We start from the raw sequence: 10,671 nt of genomic DNA, 5'->3' as shown, positions 1-10,671 counted from the left end.
CCTGTACCCTCTTAAATCTGGGACCCCTCGAGGGATTGGGCCTAAACGGGAGTCGGACATCCCTCTCACAATCCAGGACTGCAGGCTCCCAACTGCTTGCCTGCCTGCCTTCCTGATTGCCCCTAACCACTTCTGCCTGCCAGCCTGATCACCCCCTAACCACTCCGCTGCCAGCCTGTTTGCCCCCAACTTCCCTCCTCTGCCGGCTTGGTCACCCCTAACTGCCCTCTCCTGCAGGGTTGATCACCTCCAACTGCCCTCCCTTGCAGGCCTGGTCCCTCTCAACTTCCCTCCCTTGCAGGCCTGGTCCTTCTCAATTGCCCTCCCTTGCAGGCCGGGTGCCTCCCAACTGCCCTCTTCTGCTGGCCATCTTGTGGTGGCCATCTTGTGTCCACAGGGGGCAGGATCTTTGACCACATGGGGGCAGCTATATTGTGTGTTTCAGTGATGATCAATCTGCATATTACTCTTTTATTAGATAGGATAGAGGCCTGGTACACGGGTGGGGGCCAGCTGGTTTTCCCTGAAGGGTGTCCCAGATCAGGTGGGTGTTCCCTTGAAGCCTGGGGTGGCCTGAGCGAGGGGCCTGTGGTGGTTTGCAGGCCAGCAACACCCCCTGGCAACCCAAGCAGAGGCTCTGGTATCTGGAATTTATTTTCCTTCTACAATTGAAACTTTGTAGCCTGGAGCAGAGCCAAGCCTGGGGCTCCCTCTGCGGCTGGCAGCCATTTGTGTTGGGGTTATAAGTGAAACTTTGTTGCCTTAAGTGGGTGGGCCTGGCCAGGGTGTGCAGAAAGCTTTGCTTTCCCTGTTGCCACCGGCAACCCTGGCCTGCTTTCTCAAGCTCTGTTCTGTTGCCATTTCTGTTTGAATTTGTCTACCTTCTATAATTGAAACTTTGTAGCTTGAGTGGAGGCTTAGGCCTGGCAAGGGCAGGCGGAAAGCTTGGCTTCCTCTGTTACCTAGGAAACCTTGCTCTCTGTGGCTGTAGACATCTTGGTTGGGTTAATTTGCATACTCGCTCTGATTGGATGGTGGGCGTGCTTGTGGGCATGTCTTGCGGGTGTGTCAGAGGCATGGCCAATTTGCATATTTGTCTATTATTAGGTAGGATACTCATTTTACAGATGTGGAGACTGAGGCACAGAGGGGTTAAGTAGTTAACACCTGGAGAATTAAGATACCAAGATCATAATTGTTACCAAAGACAGGAAATGCCAGGGTAATGAATAATTCATACTCCATTGGCTTTCAAACTTTTTTAACCACTTGAAACTCTTTCTCAAAAGCAATCTTTTCTGGAAGCCCGCTACAGCAAACATGCAAAAAGAGGCTTCACTGTTGGCAGTTAAAGTGGAAGGCTGTGTGGACCCCAAGTGAGTAGTGCCCCTGGAAGGCCTCTAACCCAATCCAAGCACCTCACTTTATAAAAGAAACTTTTGAGTCTATAAAGCAGCATGGACACTCTCTACATTCCATATGTCTAACAACAGGCTTCATCTCAGCTCAGAGAGGGCAACTGAATCTCTAGCTCAGGGTTTATAGGCTCCAGGTGGAAGCCTGGAGTCCTTGACAGCAAGGAAGCAGGTGGGATTTAAACTAAGAAAGTGAAAAAGGTGCCCATCACAACTACAGCAGGTATAGCTGAGGAGGCTCAATCTTGGCCCAATCAGAATAACCACCTGACTGCTGCCACCTCTGTATTATTAGCAAGTGATCATTTTAATGAAAGGTTTAGGCTGAGTTTGAGAAAATCAAAACAAAACACTGATGTTAAAGTTCTCCAATTGTATAGATCTATATCACCTTCATTCTAAAGCACAGGAATTGTTGAAAATATTATAAATCACTCTCAAGTGCCTCAGTTCAAATATTATCTTACTATGCAAATTACAGTCATAAAACAATGAAACACATTTGAATATCTAGTACAAAAGTCATCATATAAATATAAAATAGGAATGAATGAGTGTGGTCAATGTTTTATTTTATAAATGCAATTTGCCTCCTAAAGCCTTTAACCTTTTGCACTCTGATGTAGAGTGTGACTTGACACGGTTAGCATTAGAATAAAGGAATTGAGAAAAAAGTAAGCGAGTGCAAATGGCTAAAGAGCTTCTGGCCAATATTTGGAAAGCCCAACTGAATTCCATGACCAGGAATTTCATTGTTTTAATTGTAAAAGAAACAATAATATGAATGTATATATGTGCCTTTGTGGTAGATGTAGATAATAAATATAATTTGTCTTGTTCTCTGCATTTCCTAATTACTCTCCCACCTCAGTTTGAGTAGTTGTCTAGCTTGGCCATTCCTTGCCTCAAGATTCTTACAGGTTGGAAATCGGAAGTATGCCCTGGACCACCTTGCTTACAGGGCTGAGCCATGGAAAGAACTCCAAGCAGTATGGTTGCTGAGATCTATATAATAAAAGCCTAAGCGACCATTATGGCAGAACGACCAGAATGACCCGGTCGCTATCATGCTCACTGACCACCAGAGGGCAGATGCTCAATACAGGAGCTGCCCCCTGGTGGTCAGTGCGCTCCCACAGGAGTAGTGCTGCTCAGCCAGAAGCCTGGCTCATGGCTGGTGAGTGCAGTGGTGGTGGCAGGAACCTCTCCTGCCTCCACAGCAGCACTATGGAGTAGCGAGCCAAGCAGTAAGGAGCAAGCAAGTGGGCAGTAAGGAGTGAGGGATCCCAGATTGTGAGAGGAATGTCTGACTGCTGGCTTAGGCCCGATCCCTGAGGGGCCTCAGACTGCGAGAGGGCACAGGCCAGATTGACAGACACCCCCCTCCAGTGCACAAATTTTGTGCACCAGGCCTCTAGTAGTTGAATATTAGGCTACCTTAATGAAGAGTCATTTCTTCAAAATCCCAGGAAATGCTACCTATGTCATGACCATTAGTACTGCTCAATGATTTGATGTTACCTAAGTCCCTGGAAATTTTGTTTAATCCCAAGTGGTAGAGACCAATGTATGATTGAGTTTGTATAGTCTAATATTCCAGGAGTGTAGGACCTGAAAAGTGGAATTAAGAGAGAACAGACTAACAGCTGTCAGACGGGAGGGGGGCTTGGGGTCTGAGTGAAAAAGGCGAAGGGGTTAGAAACAGACAATAGTGTTGTGATTACCAGAGGAAAATGGGGCTTGAGGGAAGTAAAAGAGGGGATAAATGGTAACAGGAGACTTGACTTTGTGTAGAGAATACACAATATAATATGCAGATGATGTATTATACAATTTTACAATAAAATAGATGGTTTACAGAGACTACTAAAAAGATAATACCAAAAAATATTTCTTAAATTCCAACCCAAACATGTGTTCATTTCTGAAAATAAATGGGAATAAAAGTCTCATCCTAGGCCTTGTACTTTGCTTTGGTTCATCTCCTTCCTTCCTTCTTTTTGTCAATTATATCTTATTATATCTTTTTTATTACATGGTTAATACAAGATTTGATTTTTGTTGTCTAAGACTCTGAAGGTGCCATTGCTGAGATCCAGCTCAAGACTGATGTTTCCTAAGAAATCTTTCCTACCCAGATCCTTATCTCTACTTTAGAACTTTAGGGGTTAGTTTGTTCTTCATCACCAGGACTCAATTCAATAATCTAGTGTTGATGGAGTGCCTACTCTGTGCAAAACAATGTACCAGCTTGATTACTTTTAGAAGGAGAAGATTCTGACCACATTTAGAAGAGGAGAGCCTCAAAGAATTATGCATCCAAGCTTGATGACCTTTAGACCTTGTAGTCACTTTCTTTGCTCCTGGATTTGGAAAATTTTATGATTCTTGGCTTCAGGAAACATTCTTGTCCCTGGATGATTCTCTGTCCTTTTCTATTTGTGTGACGCTGAGTTCCTATTCATTGTAAAATTCAACCTATCCACTGCAAAATGTATCTTCATTACACGGAATGGTCAGATTATTATGATCTCTGAATGCATAATAATCTGGCCACTCAGTGTACTTATGTATAAGGGAAAGTTTGCAAATCTTGATATGACAAGGGACCAGGAGATAGTGGCCCCCAGCCTCTGGCTAGTAAGTCCTCTGCTTCTTTCTAAATACCCACAATGCAGTTCTTATACATGGAAAAACCTTCTTTTAAAATCCCAACTCTGTGGTCAGTCTACACTGAGTGGCCAGATTATTATGTGTTCAGAGATCATAATAATATGGCCACTCAGTGCATTTCTTCTAGTGCAACAATTTTCAACCTTTTTCATCTCATGGCACACATAAACTAATTACTAAAATTTTGCAGCACACCAAAATACATATATATTTGTTGACCTGACAAAAATATAGGTATAATTTTGATTCATTCACACCATATGGCTATTGTTGTGTTGGCTGTCATTTTTTTTTTCATTTGACAATCTATGGGAAAAGAGGTAAGTGCCACTGACTAAATAGGTATTGCCTGTTTTAAAAATTCTTGCAGCACACCAGTGTGCCACAGCACACAGCTTGAAAATTACTGTTCTAGACTATGTTTTGGTTTAGTATCTCTAGTGTGAATTTTCTTAAAATATAGCTGAGTCCCCTAGTGTATTTGATAAAATGCAGATTCCTAAGCCTGATTCTGGACATTCCAAAATAATATGGGAGAGTGGCTGCCCCTGTGTGGGCTGCTAGGCAGTGGGTGTCCAACCACAGATGACCCCAGGGATGGACCGGCTGTGAGTCTGTAGACTCCAGCCTTGGCAGCCTTCCTTGGTCCAGCACTGTGGCCAGCCTCGATATGGACTCCACCAAAAGCTTAGGACAAAGCAACAACAATTCAGACACCCATGCAGAATTTCGAATAAGATATGTCGGTGCCATTGAGAAACTGAAAGTCTCTGAAGGAAAAAGTCTCGAAGGGCCACTGGACCTGATAAATTATATAGATTTTGCCCAGCAAGATGGAAAGTTGCCTTTTGTTTCCCTGGAGAAAGAAATTATTATAGGAGTTTCCAAGTGCAGTATAAAAGTATTCACATTAGACCAATATGCAGTGTTACACAGGCACACCTTCTACCTAATCATCCAGATGTTGTGCTATGAAGATGGCCTGGGAGCAGGGAAAAGCCTACTGGCTCTGAAGACCACCTATGCCAGCAACGAAGAGTTTAGCCTGTGAGTGTACAAGTGCAGCAGCCTGGAACAAGCACAAGCCATCTGCAAAGTTCTGACCTCCGCTTTTGACTCCTGTTGACAGCTTAGAAGGCATGAATCTGCCACCAAGCGGAAGTTGGAGTCACAGGCAGAAAATTTTGGCTGTTTTCTAAACAGTTGTTTTAAATCTGCAATGTTGGACTAGCATGAAGTGACCCCTTGTTCTAGATTTTCTGAGGGAAAAAAATGCAACATTTAAAACATTGGCCTTTTGTTTTTCTATTAAAATATCTTATTAACAATGAGTTAATTCAATAAAATTATGATTGGGACTAATCCTATATAATAAAGAGGTAATATGCAAATTGACCTTCATGCCCTCGCACAAGATGGCAGCCCCCATGTGTTCAAAGATGGCTGCCACAAGATGGCCAGCAGAGGAGGGTAGTTGTGGGTGATCAGGCCAGCAGGGGAGGCAGTTAGGAGTGACTGGGCTGGCAGGGTAGGGCAGTTGTGGGTGACCGGGCCTGCAGGGGAGGGCAGTTGGGGGCGACCAGGCCTGCAGGGGAGGGCAGTTGGGGGGGGACCAGGCCTATGGGGGAGGGCAGTTGGGAGTTACTGGGCCAGTAGGGGAGCAGTTAGGCATTGATCAGGCTGGCAGGGGAGTGATTAGGGGGTGATCAGGCTGTTAGGCAGAAGTGGTTAGGGGCAATCAGGCAGGCAGGCAGGTGAACAGTTGGTTGGGAGCCAGGAGTCTCGGATTGTGAGAGGGATGTCCGACTGCCGGTTTAGGCCCGATCCCACAGGGATCCCCCAAACGGTCCCAAATTGGAGAGGGTGCAGGCTGGGCTGAGGGATACCCTCTCCCGGTGCACCAGGCCTCTAGTAATAATAATAATGAATAATAATGGAAACTGCATACACAGAAGTGAGTCTAAAGCATACCAATATTTGAAAGCTCTAGTAGCTCTGTAGCCACTGACATAAGTTCTAACTATACCCTCAGTTTATCCACTTTGCCTTGTCTTCCTTTACCCACACAGAGAAGACTGCCTTCTCTTTATGAATGGCTCTTACTAGTCTCTTTATGAAGCCAGCTCTCAGATGCAAAGTAGATTTACCTGACAAAGACAGAGCTCAGTGACCAACAAAACCCATAATTTAAATAGCCACTTTTATTGCCCTTTCTTGGGGATATTCTTCATTAATTGAAAAACCCAGGTATCTTAAGGATTGTGGTCTTCTAGAAGCTTTCTTAATTTAGGCTGTACCATAAAACTCTAAATGAACATTAATTATGATGTAGGCAACAATCCCACCATGGAAAGAGGAAATTATGTGTATGCTTAAAGCCATATATTCACATAGAATCCATTTTCAACATTTTTAAAATATCGTATACTAGAGGCCCGGTGCACGAAATTTGTGCACGGAGGGGGGTTATCCCTCAGCCCAGCCGTACCCTCTCCAATCTGGGACCCCTCAAGGGATGTCCAACTGCCCGTTTAGGCCCGATCCCTGGGACCCTTTGGGGGATCCCTGTGGGATCGGGCCTAAACGGGCAGTCGGACATCCCTCTCACAATCCAGGACTGCTGGCTCCCAACTGCTTGCCTGCCTGCCTTCCTGATTGCCCCTAACCGCTTCTGCCTGCCAGCCTGATCACCCCCTAACCACTCTCCTGCCAGCTTGTTTGCCCCCAACTTCCCTCCTCTGCCGGCCTGGTTACCCCTAACTGCCCTCTCCTTCAGGGTTGATCACCTCCAACTGCCCTCCCTTGCAGGCCGGGTGCCTCCCAACTGCCCTCTTCTGCTGGCCATCTTGTGGTGGCCATCTTGTGTCCACATGGGGGTAGGATCTTTGACCACATGGGGGCAGCTATATTGTGTGTTGCAGTGATGATCAATCTGCATATTACTCTTTTATTAGATAGGATAGAGGCCTGGTACAGGGGTGGGGGCCAGCTGGTTTGCCCTGAAGGGCATCCCGGATCAGGTGGGGGTTTCCTTGGGGTGTGGGGCAGCCTGAGCGAGGGACCTGTGGTGGTTTGCAGGCGGGCCACGGCCCCTGGCAATGCAAGCGAAGGCCTTGGTATCTGGAATTTATTTTCCTTCTACAATTGAAACTTTGTAGCCTGGAGCAGAGCCAAGCCTGGGGCTCCCTCCGAGGCCCGCAGCCATTTGTGTTGGGGTTATAATTGAAACTTTGTTGCCTTAAGCGGGTGGGCCCGGCCAGGGTGTGTGGAAAGCTTTGTTTCCCCTGTTGCTGGCGGCAACCCTGGCCTGCTCTTTCAAGCTCCATTCTGCCGCCATTTGTTTGAATTTGTTTACCTTCTATAATTGAAACTTTGTAGCTTGAGTGGAGGCTTAGGCCTGCAACGGCTGGCAGAAAGCTTGGCTTCCTCTGTTATCTAGGAAACTTTGCTCTCTGTGGCTGTAGCCATCTTGGTTTGGGTTAATTTGCATACTCGCTCTGATTGGATGGTGGGCGTGGCTTATGGGTGTAGCTTGTGGGTGTGTCAGAAGTATGGTCAATTTGCATATTTGTCTATTATTAGATAGGATTTGTATTAATTCCAATACTATTTATCATGCTTTATATACTGGATACTATGATAGGTAATAAGGAGCTAAAAAATTACTAAGGGTTCATTCTTATATGTGGTCTGTATTTTCACATTCTGATTGGCTTTTGTCTGATCAGCTTCCTAGAGAGTTGAGTTAAAAGGAAGTAAATAATTTATTCTTCAAATATTTAATGAGCACCAGGCACTGTGCTTGGTGCTAGGGACATAATAGTAACCAAGACAGATGTAGTTTTACCCTCTTGGGACTGGCAGTGTAATGGAGGATACAGGTAATAAATGGGAAAATGAACAGATAAGACAAATACATATTGTGTAATGCATAAACTCAATGCAAGCGGTGGAATGGTACTGTTTCTAAGGGGTAGCATATACAATAAGTGGATGGATTAAAGATATATTTTGGAAGTGTAACCATCTAGATTTGCTTAAGAGTTGGATGTGGGGGATGAAAGACCAGAAGTAATGAAAGCTGGTTCCTAGATTTCTATCTTGAGCAACAAAGTAGATGGTGGTGCCATTTAGTCATATGAAACAGATAAGGCATATGATATTTTGGTGATAGGCTGAGGAACTAAAATCACTAAATTAGATATGCTTTAGTTGAGATTTTCTATGAGAAATTCAAGAGTATATTTGGATATGTTAGCATGAAATGCAGGAAAAGGCCAGAGCTAGAAATACAAAGTTGGGAGCCATCAGCATATACACTGAGTGGCCAGATTATTATGCATTCAGATATCATAATAATCTGGCCACTCAGTGTAGACTGACCACAGAGTTGGCATTTTAAAATAAGGTTTTTCCATGTATAAGAACTGCATTGTGGGTAGATAGAAAGAAGCAGAGAACTTACTAGCCAGAGGCTGGGGGCCACTATCTCCTGGTCCCTTGCCATATCAAGATTTGCAAGCTTTCCCTTATACATAAGTACACTGAATGGCCAGATTATTATGCATTCAGAGATCATAATAATCTGCCCACTCAGTGTATAAAGTAATTTTAATAGGTAGAGAATGTGGAAACACAGAGAAATCAAAAAGTGAGAAAGCCCTTGAAGATGTGCTCAAACTCACTAGTGATCTGAAAAATATAAATTAAAACAACAATGAGATAACTCAATAGTAAGTTTCTCTGCTATTGTTTAGTACTTCTCCCTTCTCATTTCATGGCCACCCCACCAAGGTTTTTATGTTTTAACTCTGGAGATAAATAATACATTGATTTATATTGAGAGATGGTATCCTTCAACCAGTAAATAGGCAATAAAAATATGTTGCACCTAAGTTTTCTCATGTGTGAAATGATGACTATTTTGCCCCCTTAATCTCTTGCCTGGCCTATACCAACAGGCTCCTAATTTATTTTATTTCCTAAGAGTTTTCTTTCATTCTACCCTGTTTTGTCAAAATGATATTTCTAAAAATACAAATGATCAAGTCATTCCCCTCATTTAATATGTCGTGTGACTCCCTAGTGTCTTCAGAACCAATATTCCCAACCAGGAGTAAGGCAGCATGATATTGGAAAAAGATTAGGGGTTTGGAGGTTAGAGTCTAACCATTAGACAAATTAATTTGACCACTAACTGGCTGTATTACCTTAATGCAGGTTATTGCACCTCTCTGGATTTAGTTTCCATACCTGTAAAACACATGATAAGAATTCTTAACTTATAGAGCAGTGGTTTTCATACTTTATTGTATCCCCTAAAAAGCTTGTTAAAACACAAAGTGCTGGGACCCATCCTTAGAGTTACCTGTTCTGTAGGTTTGGGATGGACTGAAGAATCTACATTTCTAATAAGTTCCTAGATGATGCTGATGCTGCTTGTCCCAGGACCATACTTGCCAAACCACTATTGCAGGTTATTGTGAGGACTAGAAACAATGCATGTCAAGAGCCTCCATGCTACTTCATCTATAAATGGAAGTTGCTATTGTCGCTTTTATGTCCCTTTCTACTTCTCCAGTTTCATTGTCTACTCCCAGCCTGCACACATCCTGTGTACCAATCACAGCAAACACTCACTGTTCCCTGAGCCTTCTGTGCAGTTTTTGTCTTTTGGGGCTTTTGCCTGTTCTTGTTTTTCTTTCAATAATTTCACTACCCCTCTTCCCACCCACACCACAATCCCACTTTGGAAGAACCTCCTTCTGTTCAAGGCTTAGCTCAAATGCCCAGAAAAATTTTGTGACTCTTTTCCAGTTGGGATTATAATAGTCTCTCCTATCCATAGGGAATATATTCTAAGAACCCTAGTGGATACCTGAAACCACAGATAATATCAAACCCTATATATGCTATGTTTTTTTTTCATGCACATACATATCATGATAAAGTTTAATTTAAAAATTAGGCACAGTAAGAGATTAACAACAATAACTAATGGTAAAATAGAACAATTATAATAATATACGGTAATAAAAGTTATGTGAATGTGGTTTCTCTCTCTCAAAATATCTCATTGTAAACATCCCTTACTTGCAGTAAATGGCTCATTATCATTTGTTTTAGGGGATCCCTTGCTGAAGTATTTCTATAGATTCAATGCGTTTGGGCACAACATGTTGCCCTCAATTGGAACACATTTTCACTTCATGTTTTCCATGCACACATTTATTGGTTCCCACCCCCAACCCCATCTCAACTAAGCACTTATCATGCACTGTGGCTGAACTTTTTGCAGTTTGAGGTGCAACAACAAAACTAGCACAAATTTATTTTCCTTCACAATTACACAGATGGATTTGTTCTTACCATAGATCTTAGAACCATTGGCATACTTTCTTTTCCTTTTCTTAATAAGTTAAAGAGTTCACCTTTTCCCTTAAAGGAAGAACTTTATGGCTCCCCTTTGCCATATATAAATTTCCAGCATCACTACTCTTGCACTTTGGCACCATTATTAAGTAAAATAAGGCTGATTTAATTATAGCACTGTGATACTATGACAATCGACCTGATAATCGAG

General features: G+C 43.2%; 1 pseudogene; it reads left to right on the top strand.

Annotated features, from left to right (window-relative positions):
• Window positions 1–2,631: 2,631 nt before the first annotated feature.
• LOC103302025 (integrin beta-1-binding protein 1-like) lies at window positions 2,632–5,214 on the top strand (annotated as a pseudogene).
• Window positions 5,215–10,671: the final 5,457 nt, after the last annotated feature.

Source organism: Eptesicus fuscus, chromosome 1 (genome assembly GCF_027574615.1).
Source record: "Eptesicus fuscus isolate TK198812 chromosome 1, DD_ASM_mEF_20220401, whole genome shotgun sequence".
Classification (NCBI taxonomy): Eukaryota; Metazoa; Chordata; class Mammalia; order Chiroptera; family Vespertilionidae; genus Eptesicus; species Eptesicus fuscus.
The sequence above is the reverse complement of the archived record's forward strand: the minus strand, read 5'-3'. Positions and strand labels throughout refer to the sequence as shown.